This window comes from Chiloscyllium plagiosum, unplaced genomic scaffold (genome assembly GCF_037043375.1).
Source record: "Chiloscyllium plagiosum isolate Xiang-an unplaced genomic scaffold, Cpla_swu_hap1 HiC_scaffold_40, whole genome shotgun sequence".
NCBI lineage: Eukaryota > Metazoa > Chordata > Chondrichthyes > Orectolobiformes > Hemiscylliidae > Chiloscyllium > Chiloscyllium plagiosum.
In genome coordinates this window covers 71041286-71058349 of record NW_028270178.1, presented here as the reverse complement: position 1 = coordinate 71058349, position 17064 = coordinate 71041286, and the positions used below count along the sequence as shown (strand labels likewise).

Sequence of the window (17064 nt, the reverse complement as noted above, 5' to 3'; positions counted from 1 at the left end):
CTTTTGGTAGCACTGCACTGCATTTATTTCAATGCAAGAGGTTTGACAGGGAAAGCAGATGAGCTTCAGCTCTGGTTTTGAACATGGGACTGGGATATAGTGGGTTTTTCAGAAACGTGGCTTAGGTTGGATAGGACAGGTAGCTTAATGTTCCAGGGAATAGATGTAAGAGGAAGGATAGAAAGGGGGATAAGACAGAAAGTGGAATGGTGTTTTTGATTAGGGATAACATTATTGTTGTGCTTAGGGAGGATATTCATGGGAGTTCGCCCGGTGTACTTACTTTGGTTGAACTGGGAAATAAGAACATGATGCTCACCTTATTGAGGTTGTCTGTGTGGGTTTCGTCCGGGTGCTCTGGTTTCCTCCCACAGTCCAAAGATGTGCAGGTTGAGTGGATAATCCAGGCTGAATTGCCCATATTGTTCAGGGATGTGCAGGTTGGGTGGATTGGCTATGGGAAATGCAGCGTTATAGGGGTAAGATAGGAGGATCTAAAGGTCAGTGTGGATGTGATGGGCCGAATGGCCTGATTCCACACTTGGGATTCTCTGACGATAATTCTGCTAGTTTTAATATAGTTGCAGAAAATAATAGACCAGATCTAAAAGTTGGTGTTAAAAATTGGACAAAGGTGAATTTTGACGGTACAAGGCGAGAACTTTCAATATTTCTTTGCAACCCCCAGGTAAAGGGACGGCTGGAAAGTGTGAACATAAGAATAGAAGAAATAGGAGCAGGAGTAGGCCATCTGGCCACTCAAGACTGCACTGGCATTCAATAAGGTCAGGGCTGATCTTTTCATGGCCTCAGCTCCACTTTCCTGCTCTCTCACCATAACCATTAATTTCTTTTCTGTTTACAAATCTACATTTTGCCTTAAAGACATTCAAGTTGATCATGTCAACTGCTACAGTCAGCAGGGAATTCCACAGATTCATAACCCTTTAGCTGAAGAAGTTCCTCCTCAACTCTGTCCTAAATCAGATATCCCCTTATTTTGACGCTATGCTCTCCCCCCCCACCCCCCCCCCACCCCCCCCGCCGTCTCCCCAATGGAAATAACCTCCCTGCTTCTATCTTATCTATTCACTTCTTAATTTTATTTTTTCCAATACAACCTCCCATTCTTCTAAATTCCAACAAGTATAGTCCCAGTCTATTCAGTGTCTCCACATAACCAACCTTCTCAACTCCTGACTCAAACTAGTGACCCTCTGCACCCCCTCCAGTGTTAGTATATCTTTGCTGAAGTAAGGAGATCAAACCTATACACAGTACTCCAGGTGTGGCCTCACCAGCACCCTGTACAGCTGCAGCATAACCATCCCTCTAGCAAGGAAGGACAATAGACCCTTCACCATCTCTTTTAGTCCCCTGGGATGCATTCCATCATGGCCAGGATACCCATGTACTTTTGGGCTGTTATCTTTCCCAACACCAACTCTTTATTGAGAATGACTGTTTCCATGTCCTCATCTGCCATTGCATCCATAGGCCTGTGAAAATGAGATAACAAGAGTACATAGACAGTATGTTCCTGTTAAGGCCAAGTCTGGTCGGTGCAGAGAATGCTGTGTGTCTAGACAAATTGAGGATCTGGTCAAAAAGATGAAGGAGGAATATGGCAGGTACAGACAGCTGGGTTTGAGTGAATTCCTCGGAGTATATGGGCAGTAGGAGTATACTCGAGGGAAAACAGGAGGGCAAAAAGCATACATGAGATAGCTTTGGGGGGAAAAGGTTTAAGGACAATCCAAAGAGATTCTACAAAACACTAAGGACAAAAGAGTAACCAGGCAGAGAATAGGGACCCTCAAAGATCAACAAGGCTGTCTGTGGAACCACAGAAGGTGTGGAACCACAGAATCCGAGGATTTCATGTCAGCTTTTACTGAAAGAGGATATGGAAGCTAGAGACTTTGGAGAAATAAATAGTGAGAACTTGACAACTGCCCATATTACAGAGGAGGTTGTACTGGATGTCTTATACATAAAGCTGAGTAAATCTGTGGGACCTGATCAGGTGTATCCCAAATCTTTATGGAAAGTTAGGGAAGTGATTGCTGGGCCCCTCGCTGAGATATTTCCATCAATGATAGCCACAGGTGAGGTGCTGCTAGACAGCGCCATTATTTGAGAAAGGTGATGAGGAAAGGCTAGGGAACAATACAGTGATGAGCCTGAGGTTAGTGGCAGACAAGGTGTTGGAAGGAATTCTAAAGGACAGGTTTATATGTAATTGGAAAGGCAAGAAGTGATTAGGGATAGTCAGCATGGCTTTGTACATAAATCACTAACTTGGACTTCAGAAAGACATTCAAAAAGGTTCCACATAACAGACTGGTTAGCGAGTTAGACACCATGGGATACGGAGAGAACCAGCTATTTAGATACAAATTGGCTGTAAGGTTGGAGACGGAGGGTAGTGCTTTTCGGACTGGAGGCCTGTGATGAGGAATATGGTGTAAGGATCGGTGCTGGGTCCACTGCTTGTCATCATTTATATCAGTGATTTCGATGTGAATATATGAGGTATAGTTAGTAGGTTTACAGTAGACATCAAAATTGGAGGCGCACTGGACAGCGAAGAAGGTTACCTCAGAGTACAATTGGACTTCAATCAAATGGGTTGAGGATTATCTGATCGAGTTTATTTCAGATAAATGTGAGGTGCTCCATTTTGGAAAAGCAAATGAGGGCAGGAATTATACACTTAATGGGAAGGTCTTGGGGAATGTTGCTGAACAAAGAGACCTTGGAGTGCAGGTTCATAGTTCCTTGAAAGTGGAATCATAGGCAGGGTAGTGAAGAAGGTGTTTGGTGTACTTGCCTTTACTGGTCAGTGCATTGAGTAGTGGAGTTGGGACGTCATTTTGTGGCTGCACAGCACATTGATTCAGCCACTTCTGGAATTCTGCTTTCAGTCCTGGTCTCCCCGCTATTGGAATGATATTGTGAAACTTGAAAGGGTTCGGAAAAGATCCGCAAAGATGTTGCCAGGGTTGAGGGTTTGAGCTATATAGGTAGATGCTGAATAGGCTGGGGCTGTTTTCCCTGGAGCATCGTATACAATTGTGAGGGACATGGATAGGGTGAAATCCCAGAGTCTTATTCCCAGGATATGTGAGTCCAAAGTTTGGGGGCACAGGCTTCAGGCGTGAGGGAAAAGATTTAAAAGGAATGTAAGGAGCAATGTTTCCAGCTGAACATGGTACGTGTATGGAATGAGCTGCCAGAGGAAGTGTGGAGGCTGGTACCATTAGCCAATTATGCCTTTGAGATGTTGTATGTGATTACCAAAAGTTTAGAAGGATATAGGCCAAGAGATGGCATATGGGATGAGATTAATTTAGGATATCTGGTCAGCATGGACAAGTTGGATCGAAGGGTCTGTTTTTCTGCTGTACATCTTTATGGCACTACTAAAATTAAGATGGGTTTCTCTTTGATGGAGAGTTAGCAGAAGATCAGATAATTCTCCATGGAGCTGAGAAGGTTAGGCAGTGATATCGACCAGGAGCAGATTTGTTTCCAGGATATTTAATTTACAGAGAGACAGAGGGAGAAATTATTAACGTCACAACTTTAAGTAACTACCTTCAAGTAACTGGCAAATAATGCATGTTAAGAATGTGAAGATTATTTTGCTCACTAAGTTCTGAGCATCTGGAACAGTTTGACTGACAGCTGGATGCAGATTCAGTAGTTATTGTCAAAACAAATTTGGAATTTAACTTTTTTAAGGAAGGATTTGGAGGGCTACAGACAAATGGGAGGTGAGTTGGGATAGACTGGCACCATCTCCAGAGGGGGAGAGTACAGCCCCAATGGGCTGAACAGCCCCAAACCCCTGAGCTCGGTGTTACTGCCCCATTCACTGTGAATGATGAAGCTCATCCCAGGGCAGAGTCATTGAGACCTACAGCATGGAATTAGACCCTTTGGTCGAACTGGTCCATGCCGACCAGATATCCCAACCTAATCTAGTCCCATTTGCCAACACTTGGCACGTATCCCTCTACACCCTTCCTATTCACATACCCATCCAGATGCCAAATGGTGTAATTGTACCAGCCTCCACCATTTCCCTGAACAGAAGATTCCATACTTGCACCAATCTCAGTGTGAAAAAAGTTGCCTCTAGGGTCCCTTTTAGTTTTTTTCCCCTCTCACCTTAAACCTACACCCTCTCGTTCTAGACTCCCCCCACCCCAGGGAAAAGACCTTGTCTATTTTTCCCATCCATACTCCCCTGGATTTTATTAAGCTCTATGAGGTCACCCCTCAGCATCCGATGCTCTTGGGAGGAGCCCACTCATGTCACAATGGGGCCCGGGTGATTGACAGCAGCTTCAGACCAATAGGAGAATTGGCGTGATCCTCCAGCCAATGGGAGTGAATGTGGCCATGAGCTGTGCAGGCGCAGTGTCACGGTGAGAGGGGACCCAGTGAGTGTGAAGGGAGTGGGAGAGACTGCAAAGTCTGGGGAAGAAATGGAGCTATTGTGTATTGTTTATAAACACATGGTTTTAGGCTGCTAGACCTGAATTAGAAATTCCTTGTAAATTGGAACCAAAAGAACTGCAGATGCTGTAAATCTCTCACAATAACCAAAAGGTACTGGAAAAGCTCAGCAGGTCTGGCAGCATCTGTGAAGAGAAATCAGATTAACATTTTGGATCTGCTGACCCTTCCTCAGAACTGATGTTACTGAAAAGAAATGTCAGTTTATATGCAGAAGGTAGGGGTTAAGGAGTAAATGATAGGTGGTGATCGAATCCAAAGAGATGGGAGCAGTTGGACAAAGGAGTGGATAAAGATCTGGCTGGTGGAGGGTGAATAGCTGTTTATGGGGACTGTTAGTGGCTAACCATCGGTAATGTGTAATGGTAGGCTGTGTGATAACAAGGCCTGGTATGTGGGGTGAAAGGCTAGGGCCCAAGGACATTGGAGAGTTCAGAACCTAAAATTATTGAATTTGATACTGGGGCTAGAGGGGTGCAGGGTCCCCAAGTAGAAGATGAGTTGTTCTTCCAGCTTGCGTTAACGTGTGGCGCTGGAAAAGCACAGCAGGTCAGGCAGCATCTCAGGAGCAAGAGAATTGACATTTTGGGCATATTCTTTTCATCAGGAATACCGGGGATGGTGGGGGAGGGGGAGTAGTAAGAGGGCTGAGAGATAAATAAGAGGGATGTGTGTGGTTGGTGGGAAGGGAGCTAGGAAGGCAATTGGTAGATGTAGGTGGACGGTAATGGAGAGAGGGTGGAGTGGATAATTGGAAAGGAAGATGGACAGGTGGGACAGTTCAAGAGGGTGGTGTCGAGTTGGAGGGTTGGATCTGGGATAAGGCAGGGGAGGGGAGATGAGGAAACTTTGATTCTGTGGTTAAAGTGTCCCAATGTGGAAGATGAGGTTTTCTTCCTCCAGGCGTCGAGTGGCTGGGATTTGGTGGTGGAGGTCGCCCAGAACTTGCATGTCCTTGGCGGAGAGGGTGGGGAGGTTGACGTGGTCGGCCACAGGATGGTGGGGTTGGTTGGTGTATGCATCGCAGAAATGTTCCCTGAAACATTCCGCAAGTTGGTGTCCTGACTCCACAGTGGAGAGGAGACCACATCGAAAGCAAAGGCCGTAATAGGTGAGGTGTTTGGATGTGCAGGAAAATCTCTGCTGGATGTGGAAGGATCCTTTGGAGGTGAGGGGGAGGTGTGGGCACAGGTTTTACACCTCTTGCATTGGCAAGTGAAGGGGCTGGGAGTGGGGTTGTTGGGGAGCATGGATCTGACTTGGAATTCACAGGGAATGGTCTCTGTGGAATTCTGAAAGGAATGGAGAGGGAAATATACCTCTGGTGGGATCTGATTGTAGGTGGTGGAAATGGCGGAGGATGATGCATTGTATCTGAGTGGAAGGTGAGAACTGGGGGTTTCTATCTTTGTTGCAGTTGGAGAGGTGTGGTTCAATGGCAGAGGTGTGTCAAGTGGTGGAGATACACTGGAGAGTATTGTTGACCACATGGGAGGGGAAATTGCAGTCCTTGAAATACGGGGTGTTTTAGTATGTTTCTGGAGTGTTCTGCCAGCTTGCATCAAGCTTCACTGGAACACTGCAGTAAGCATGAGACAGAGATGTTGGCCAGGGAACAGACTCGTGTGTTAAAGTGACAGGCAACTGGAAGCTCGGGGTCTGTTTTGCAGCAGAACGTAGATCATCAGCTGCCATTTCCAGCACCTCCACTGAGATGCTGCCAGACACAGGTTCCTGTCCCCTCCATTAACAGCTATGCACCCTCCCAGCCAGATTGGTATCCACTCCTTTGACTTTCCAAATGTTACTGACTCTTTTGGGCTCCATCCCCACCTATTATTTACTCTTTAAACCCTATCTCCAAAGATATGCAGGTTAGGTGCATTGGCCCAGCTAAATTTCCAGTAGTGTTCAGCGATGTATAGGTTAGGTGCATTAGTCAGGGGAAATGTAGAATAATAGGGTCGGGGAATGGGTTTGGTTGAGAAACTCTTCAGAGGGTGGGTGTGGACTTGTTGGGCCGAATGGCCTGTTACCACACTGTAGGGATTCTAATTTTCCTAGCTGCCATCGGTTCTGAGGAAGGGTCACTGGACCTAGAAAGACCCTTGGTGTGTGCAGGAGGAGGAAACGGGAAAGGGGAGTTGGATGTGGTTTAGACTGGGAGGGTTTAATTACACTCCGTACAGGTAGTTAGGCCTGAATTAGAAACTCTTGGTCCCATGTTTACAGCAAATGGGAAAATGGCTGTGGCTCTCAGGCAGTGATAGGTCCTGGGTTATGGCCGCCATCTTTATTGGGGGCAAGGTACAGCGAGGCACATGGACATGTCCTCTTCCAGGATGTGGGTGGGGTGATTGAAAGAGGAGCATTTACACATCAAACACATACCAAGAGAAAAATTTGTCTTTACTTTTCAGCCTGCACTGACTGTGAGTTTTGTTTTGTCAATTCATTTTATAGGATTTTAATTGAGAATAATTGAGACAGGGATCTCAAAAGCAATTTTCTATCGTCAGCAGGGTCATCAGGATCTGAATACCATTGACATTTAACTGTGGAAGGAGAAAGGTGTGTCTGTTCTGTCTGTGGGCAAGTATCTGGTTTATATTTCAAGCAAAAAGCAGAAAGATGTTCAAACTGTGGTTGGATCACCCTTGGGGTTTGTGTTCAATTCTGGGCCCTGCAGCTGTGGAAGGAGGTATTGGCCTGAGAGAGAGCACAGATTTATCCAAATTACACCTCGTCTCTTTATAGGAACTGTCAGATTTAGACCCAATCACCCACTTCATGATGTTAATCTGTAAACTCCTTATTTTCAATTCCTGCAAACTTCTCATTAAAATTCCTTGTGGACTCAAATTCCAGCACCATTTCAGGTGGAATGTTCCAGGTTCTGACAACTGTCTGTTCATTCAGAAACTGCTGAAGTCCTTGTTGACTCTGGGATTACAAAGGGCTGAATTGAGAGATGAGATGCTGTTCCTGAGCTCCCATTGAGATGCATTGGAGGTTGGGGCAGTGTAGGTGGGAGTAGACAATGGAAATGATAGGGCTGCACTGTGGGTGCTGACTGGCTCAATGAGAGTGTTTTGGAGTTGGTTGTAAACAGAGCGAGGGGAGACAGGGAGAATGTGAACTACAGCTTCAGTTTTAGTGCAGGCCATTCAGAAATTCATATGGTCCCAATGGGAACAGCCAAGTTGTAAGCGATACCTGCTGAGCTTTTTTTAAAAAACAGTTTTTAAAGTATAAAATATCAGCTTAAGTAAAGATCGGGACTTTTGATTATAATGGAAATGTTTGAAGAGAAGGAAGGTTACTAACTCATTTAAATTCTCCTAATGGGAGTAACTAACTGAAACGAGAGAGACATTGTGATCGGAGACCTCAGACCAGTGGTGTGCTCCTCTTGCACAATATGGGAAATAAGGGATGCTTCCTGTGTCCGTGACGGCAATGTGTGCAGGAAGAGTGTCCATTTGCAACTACTGGGAAACTGCTTTTCAGAGCTGCAGCTGAGAGTGGACTCACTGTGGAGCAATACTGAGAATGTTATGGAGAGCACGTTTAGTGAGTTAGTCACACTGCAGGTGAGGGTTACATAGGCAGAAAGGGAATGGGTGACCATCAGATCAAGTAAGAGGCTCAGGAAGAAAGTGCAGGACTTTCCACTGATCGCTCCGCTTCTCAAACAGATATTGTTCACCGCTTGGGATTCTATAAGGGGGTGGACTCTCAGTGGAAATCAGCAACAGATGATGACATGACACCACAGATAGCTCCGCTGCACAGAACTGCAGGAAGGAGAATGGCAGAGCTGTAGTGACAGGGGATCCACTAGTCAGGGTCAGTGACAGGCGCGTCTGTGGCCACAGACATGAACCCAGGACAGTGGAATTGAACCCAGGTCCATTTATTGATAAGTGCACAGACCAATAAAGGTCAGCGTCCCAAATGCAACCTTCAGCACTTGATCACCCTGAAACTCTACTTTCCAGGGACTGTACACTTGGTCTGAGCCCTTCAGAGGGATTGAAGTGGATGCGGAGAAAACAGGAACAGGGTTGTGTTGTAGATCTACAAAATAACGGTCACCCTCCCCTCTCGGTCTCCCCCCTCTGTCTCCCACCTCCCATCGTGCCTCCTCCCCACCGCAGGGAAAAGACCTTGTATATTTACCCTATCCATGCCCCTACTGATTTTATAAACCTCTATAAGGTCACCCATCAGCATCTGACACTCCAGGGAAAACAATGTATTTATCCTCTCCCTGTAGCTCAAATCCTCCAACCCTGACAACGTGCTTGTAATACTATTCTGGCCACTTTCAACTTTCACAATATTGTTTTGATAGGAAGGAGACCAGAATTGCACGCAATATTCCAAGCGTGACCTAACCAATGTCCCTGTACAGCTGCAATATGACCTCCCAACTCCTATACTCAGTGCTCTGACCAATAAAGGAAAGCATACTAAACACTTTCTTCACTATCCTATCTACCTGCGATTCTGCTTTCAAGGAGCTATGAAACTGCATTCCAAGGTCTCTTTGTTCAGCAGCACTCCCGAGGACCTTACCATTAAGTGAATACATCCTGCTAATATTTGCTTTCCCAAAATGCAGCACCTCACATTTATCTAAATTAAACTCCATCTGCCAGTCCTCAGCACATTCAACCATCTGATCAAGATCCTGTTGTAATCTGAGGTAATCCTCTTCACCGTCCACTACACCTCCAATTTTGGTGTCATCTTACTAACAATGCTTCCTATATTCACATCCAAATTATTTAAATAAATTATGAAAATGAGTGGATCCAGCACCGATCCTTTGTGACACCCCACTGGTCACAGGTCTCCAATCTGAAAAGCAACCTTCCACCACCACCATCTGTCTTCTACCTTTGAGCCAGTTTTGTATCCAAATGGCTAGTTCTCTCTGTATTCCATGAGATCAACCTTGCTAACCAGTCTCCCATGGGGAACCTTGTTGAACGTCTTCCTGAAGTCCATGTAGATCATTTCCACCGCTTTGCCCTCATCAATCCTCTTTGTTACTTCAAAAAAATTGACTCAAGTTCATGAGACGTGATTTCTCATACACAAAGCCGTTATTAATATCCAGGACTTAACTCTGTACATTGGGATCTGTATCACCCAGTTATGAGTGTTAATATTCTGGATAAACTTCAAGTACATCAGGTTTCTGTTGGTGACTGTGTATTGAGTCTTGTTAATATTACCCACACAGGTAAGTTCCATTTGAAAGGCAGTCTCTATATCCCGAACCCCGCTCCCACCTGCTCTGTCTTCATTCCCCCCATAGACAGTAAGTGGGAGGAGCTCATGGAGTTTCCATGTGAGAGAGATTGAGAAAATCTTCCCTTCTTTCCACTAGCCCACCAGGAATTGGTGGTAGTGTCCTTACTTCTGAACCAGGAGGATCGGGCTCAGAGTTGAGTAACAGCATCTTTGAAAAGGCTGATTGGAAAACGTGCCCAAGCCGCCAGGCCATATTGTCTCCCAGCTGTCCCTGCCTGAGCCTCCAAACAGAACCTTCCTGTAGTTTCTCTCCTGTCAGACTCTCCCATTGCTCAGTTTATTCAGGGTCCCCTCCTACTGCTGCACTGATCCTGTACCTCACTGACCTGTCTATCCCCCAGTGTCATCCACATTCATTCATTGTTTACAATCTCCAGCCCCGCCCCCTCCACCCTATTGGGCAGCAGCTGCTGTCAATCACCCAGCTTCGTGTGTGAGCTGGAGCATGTGCTGTAGGAGGGGAGACCAGTGCACGGGCGCAGTGCTGGTCAATTGTTGGTGTATGTGCAGGGCTGGTCAGGGCCAGGAGGGAGGCTGTGCGTATGTAGGATTAATCTGTCATTCGCAGTTTCCTCCCACTGGGAACAGGACCCAGGGAAATGGCCCCTGCCCCTGATATCGTGACAAGTGGTCGGCTATCAGTGGGGGGAGCATTTTTCAGAAAGTTATCAGAACTCGTGTGAAGATTCAGGAATGTTATGGAAAGGAACACAGATGGGCCTGCAATTAAAGTTCTAATTTGGTTCATCTTAGTTCAATCAGATATGACTTGGCCAGTGTGTGCAGGATGGTTTTCATCAGAGGATCAATGTGAGGGAAATAAATAAAATGTTCCAGATTGGGGCAAAAAAATCAGTTGGGTTCTGACCAGGAAGGAATCCTGGGAGGTGGGGGAAGGATTCACCAACATCCAGGAGGCTCCGAGTCAGACTCATTGATTTGATTAGATTAGATTTCCTACAGTGTGGAAACAGGCCCTTCGGCCCAACCAGTCCACACCAACCTTCAGAAAAGTAACCCACCCAGACCCATTTTCCTCTGACTAATGCACCTAACGCTATGTGCAATTTAGCATGGCCAATTCACCTGACCTGCGCATATTTGGATTGTGGGAGGAGACCTTTTTTTGGTTCTTAGTCTGCAGGCAGGAGCTAGGAAGCTGATTTCAAAGAGAAGAGAGAGTGTATGAGAACTGGGTGTGGAGGAAAAGGGGTGAGGAGATTGGTTTGGATTTCAGTTCACAGAAGAGAGCAATTGTGAGACTGACATTTAAAGCTTTGGGGGAACAAAGAACCTACAATTTAATACTATCACTGTCTTATGAATTTCCATACTGTGTTAACGGTGGTGACCTGTTTTCTCTGTTGTAGGGTTCTGAAAGGGCGGATTTGTGGATGAGAAATTCAAATTATACTTCACGTTCCGTTTTGATGGTTACTTGATCCGTGTCAATCTGAATATCATTGGCCTTTTTCATGTGGAGGGAAAGGTGTGTATTCTGTCCATGGGCGAATATTTCAAATGTCAGTGTGACTGGAAACATTACTGAGACACAGCCAAGTCCATGTTAGTGTGGTGAGTGTGGAGAGAGAGTTCATTTGTTGTTAAAAGTCTGAAGAAACATGGCACGTTTCCCAGGAACAATTAAGCTACAGATTTGTTTTGTATGAGGACAAATTTTTAATTAACCATGCAACCAGAAAGACACAAGGATACCTGCACCATGGAAAATGCTATGAAAACAGGATTGTTGTAAAGGAGTTAATTATCGATCATGGCTTGTAATCCATTGACGTTGTCACGTCGGTTCCAGTGCCGTGGGGAAACACTGGAAATGTGATGAGTGCAGTGTAGGTTTCAGTTATTAAACTGGAAAAAGTGCATAAGAAATTTACAAGAATTTTTGCCAGGGCTCAGGGGTCTGAATTATAGGGAGAGGTTGGACAAGCGAGGATTTTTTTTTAGTTTAGAGCAGTGGAAACAGAGGGTGATCTTTTCTGGAATATATAAGACCATGAGAGGCTTGGGTAAGGTGAATGCACTCCGTCTCTTTCCCAGGGAATCAAGGAGTGGAGGGCATCAGTTTAAGGTCGGAGGAGAAATTATGAAAGGGAACCTGAGGGTCAACAGTTCTACACAGAGGGTGGTATGTATATATGGAATGAGGTGCCAGTGGAAGTGGTTGAGGTGGGTACATTAACAACATGCAAAAGACATTTGGACAAATACATGGATAGCAAAGGGTCAGAAGCATGTGGGCCAAGTGCATGGAAATGGGGTTAGCGTGGATGGACATTCTGATCGGCATGGGCCAGTTTGGGCCAAAGTGCTTGTCTCTGCTGTAGGACTCTGACTCCAAGTATATTTACTATTTCTCCCGCTATCTCTGGTAGTACCCTGGGATGTATTCCATCAGGGCAAATAGACTTGTCTACCTTTCGCTCCATTAGCTTGCCCAGCTCTAACACTTTTGTGATGATGGTTGTTTCTTGGTCCTCACTTTCCTCGGTTTCCTTATCAATTACTGGCATGTTCTTCGTAATCTCCAATGTGAAGACTGACTGCTGTGTACTCATATTCCGGAACCCTGCTGGATAGGAATAACTGGGCACAGAAGTCTGAGAGGTCTTCTTTGAGTCATTATTGATGAGACATGGCAGTTACCTGGATAGTGCACATGCAGAACACCTCCAGGCAGCATCAGGTAACTCCCCGCCTGTCTGATGTGCCGCTCCCATTCGTATACCTTTGTGCTTTGGGACTTTGAATAGAGACTGTCTCTCAGTATTATCTCCATGGCAACGGCAGTTAGAAAGTAGAGTTAAGCTCAACACTTTGTGGTTAAACCACATACCCCTCCCCCACGGCCCTGTGGCTCAGTCAGGTATCCAACAGGCACTTCAGTTTCAGTGGGGCTGTCTATCAGGATTCTGATGTGGAAGAGCCGGTGTTGGAGCGGGGTGGGCAAAGTTTAAAAACCACACAACACCAGGTTATAGTACAACAGGTTTATTTGGCAGTACAAGCTTTTGGAGTGTGCTGTGATTTTTAACTTGATCAGGATTATCTCTATGGTAACAGTTAAGTGCTTCAACAATTACAGAGGCCATATGTTCCCAACACAATAGGTTCCCCTCCAGCAGGGTAAACTGTTATTCCGGCCTTGGGGATAGCTACTCATCACTTTTCCTTCCCAATCCCATCCAGCTTTCCGTTGATCTTTAAAGATTTTCGAATCTCCTAGTTTCTCCATGGTCTTTGCCAATTTGTATGCTTTCTATTTCAATTTGATAGACTCCCTTATTTCCTTAGCCACCCATGGCAGATTACTCTTTTTTCCTACAGTCCTTCCTTTTCACTGATATATACTTTTGCTGAGCAGTTTGAAAAATTCTTTTATATTCCTCCACTGTCTTTCAACTGTCCCACCCTAAAATCTTTGCTTCCAGTCTACATTAGCCAACTCCTGCCTCATCCTATTGTAGTCTCATTTGTTGAACTACAGGATCTTGGGATTGGATTTAATCTTCCCGCTTTCCAACTGTATTCTAAATTTAACCAGACTTATCACAAGTCTTTTTATCAGATTACAAGGTGAGGCGATGTTACCTGGGTGTTTTGGTTTTCATTGTCAGAGACCTTGGCTTTGTAATAAAGTACAGGATAGATATTCACAACAACGTATTCTGGACGGTGTGAATGTATTACACAGTCTAAAACCATAAATCACTGTCTCCCCTCAGTTTACATGATTTGGAGATGCCGATGTTGGACAGGGGTGTATAAATGTAAAATTCACACAACACCAGGTTATAGTCCGTCAGGTTTAATTGGAAACACACTAGATTTCGGAGAGTTGCTCCGTCATCCTGATCCAATTAAACCTGTTGGACTATAACCTGTTGTGTGATTTTTAACTCACCTCAGTTTAAAAATGTAAAATCATTATCTCCCACATGCTTCCTCACTATCTAAGTTTAGAACGCTAATCCACCTGACTATCCTGCTTTTTTCGAAAATCTCCTTTGGTGAAGGTGGTGAGTGTTGGATTCAGCTTTCCAGTTATTACCGTAAGAAGATAAGCACTGGGCACAGGAGAGGCAATGCAGCCCTTTGAACCAGCTCCACCATTTAATACTATGATGATTGAGCTCACCTTGATCTCAGCTGGATTTTCCTGCCTGCTCTCTCTCACCCTTCAACTCATTGCAAATTCAACATCTGTATCTCTTCGGTAAATTTGCTCATTGTCCTGGCATCCGCCGCATTTTGAGTAGGGAATTCCACAGATTCACAGCACATTGAGATAAATACATTCTTCTTCATGAGAATGGAATAGCATCCCTACAGTGCAGAAACAGGGTATTCGTCCATGGAGTCCACACCAACCCGATAATGAGCATCCCATTCAGACTCACCCATTCCCTGTATTTCCCATGGTAAATAGCTTAACCTGCACACGCATGGACACTGTGTGAATTTAGCATAGCCAATCCACTTAACCTGCACATCTTTGGACTGAGAAATGAAACTGGAGCAACCAGAGGAAACTCGCACAGACACGGGGAGAACGTGTAAACTCCACACAGTCGCCTAAGGTTGGAATCAAATCCAGCTCCCTGACGCTGTGAGTCAGCAATGCTAACCATTGAGCCACCTCTGCTTAAATCATCTCCTCCTATTAACCACCCCACGCCCCAGTTGGCTGAATCTATATTCCTTACATCAGAAAATCAGGTTGTGGAAGCAGATGTCTCAGTAAAACCCAGTGATAGTCCATATGTTCTGTGTGTCTGAATGGGGATCCTATACACAACACCCTGCAGTCCACACTTTTCATTTTCTTTCCAGAGACATGGCTCCAATGGCTTCATGGGGACTACAACTCCCACAATCCCTGAAGCAGGGACCACACGTGTGTGGGGAAACCCGTCACTGTACATGTATAGAATGTTGGCGGGTTTTGGAGCATGTGTTTTGGGTTAGTATACTTTGCGTAAAGTATTTCACACTGTGATTGGCTGGAGGATGAATGCATCTGCTTATAGTATTGAAATGTTGGGGGGTCAAATTGTCACCACACCCATGTAGGACCATTCTCCATCCCCAATTCATTGTAATAGTGGGAATCAACTAATGGGGAACGAAGAAGGATCTGACCCATTCTCCCAGACTGAAGGTCCCTCTTCAGTCCTGGATCTGCCACCTCCCTTTCTGTTTCTTTTTGTTTCATTCTGCTGTTATATTATTGACTTGCAGCAACGGAAGGGAAAGGAAGTGAACCCAGAAAGGGTGCAGAGTCTAACCAGGGACGGGAAGTGGTGGTTTATCAGCAACTCCCGTGAGAATGGGGAGGGTGTACATTAGGGGGTAGCAGAGTCAGAATGGTGGGAGAAAGTAAGTGGGCTGGAGGGTTACGGCTTTGGGGGAAGAAAGAGGAAACATATTCCAGAGAAACGAGAATTAATTGTCTGCTCTGAATTTCTAATCTGTACATATTCCTTTATACAGGGTGCTAGATGGTGAAGATTTGCAGACTGAAATCTCAACATCGTGTGCCGATCGTCATAAAGTTAACCAGAATTTGAAGAATCAAAGATGGAGAATCACTCGGCCAAAATCCTGCAACACTCTCCCTCGCAGCATTGTCGGTCTATCTGCACCAAATGGACTGCGAATGGTACAAGACAGCAGCTCACTACCATCTTCTCAAGGGTAACGAGAGATGGGGAATAAATACTGGCTGAGCGATGAGGCCCATATCCTGGAACTGGTTTCTATCTCTCGTTGCTGAAACCCAATTGATGTTACTGCAGGATGAAGAGGGAGGCTGAGTGCATCCTCCAGGAAGAGCACCATCACTTTACCCCCACCTACACCCACACAGTAACACAGCAACGTAACTGGAACAAAAGGCAGTGAAGCCAAAGGAGGGCTTAGATATAGTTCTTTGAGATAAAATCATCAAAGGGGATTGGAGCACAGCAGGAACAGGAGACTGAGCTGGATGGTCAGCTGCTTCCCATTGAATGGTGGAGCAGGATCAAAAGGTCTCCTCCTGCTGCTATCTCCCAGGTATGTACATAACCGTGGAGCCCGGGTAGGAAGAAGTAGGCAAGGCAGGGATTCTCCAGGCGATTGCACTTCCACATCAGTTTTCAGTGAGGGATGGTTTGATGGATTTTATTTAACATTTAGGTCTTTCACACTAGGTTTGTGACTTTGTTTTGCTTTAAATGTAAATGTTTATTCCACAATAAATAAATCTAAAAGAAAAGACACGGAATATCTAAATATAAAAGTTTTAATATTTCAAATGCCCTTTAGAACAAAATCGTGTCTACTCCCGTACACCATCACTACCCAGTTACTCACACTCCAGGGAAACATTCCCTCCCTTTCTGAACCTTTGTTTTGCTTTAACCGCTTTTCAGTTCGCGTTCTCTGTGCTGTGAAGCGTTCTTTTTTCTTCTACACAGAAGTGTTATCACATACGGCGGAGCAACCTTCCCACCATCAACATCATCATTCCACCGTTTTGGCTTTTGTTAATATATAATCACCGGCAGTAAACCATTTGTAAACCAATTGAATATTTCCAAACAAAGCCCATTACGGGCCAAGCAAACCATTACAAGTGACAGAATGGGAAGGGACTGTATCAAAGTAAAGTTGTGGGGATGGGGCAGCGGTGGAGATAAAGCACTGTATCCCCTGCAGTGCTCACCTCTATCTAAAGGCATCGAGACCATTGACACACACCACATGCTCCTTCTCCAAGGACACCCTGCGGTGTAGCCTTTATCCTCAATCATAGAATAGAATCCCGACAGTGTGGAAGGAGAGCATTGGCCCGTCAAACCCCACCGACCATCTGAAGAACATAACGCTCAGAGCACTCTATCTCTGTAATACTGAATTTCCCATGGCTATTCACCTTGTCTGCACATTCCTGGATCCTGTGGACAATTTAGCACAACCGATCCACCTGAACTTCACATCTTTGGACTGTGGGAGGAAACCAGAGCACCTGGAGGGGACCCACACTGTCATGGGGAGAATGTGGGAACTCCACACAGGCCGTCGGCCAAAGCTGGACTCCAAGCTTGTACCTGATGCTGTGAAGCAGCAGTGCTACAATCAATTTAAATCAAAACAGATTATACCTGCTCATTGTCACATTGCTGTTTGTGGAGACTTATGCCCAGAGAG

At 45.3% G+C, this 17064-nt stretch overlaps 1 long non-coding RNA gene across 1 annotated transcript; it reads left to right on the top strand.

Annotated features, from left to right (window-relative positions):
- Positions 1 to 11248: 11248 nt before the first annotated feature.
- Positions 11249 to 15548, top strand: LOC148138602 (uncharacterized). Its single transcript, XR_015753976.1, has 3 exons — positions 11249 to 11341; positions 14704 to 14833; positions 15364 to 15548. It is a non-coding gene; the product is annotated as an uncharacterized LOC148138602 (long non-coding RNA).
- Positions 15549 to 17064: the final 1516 nt, after the last annotated feature.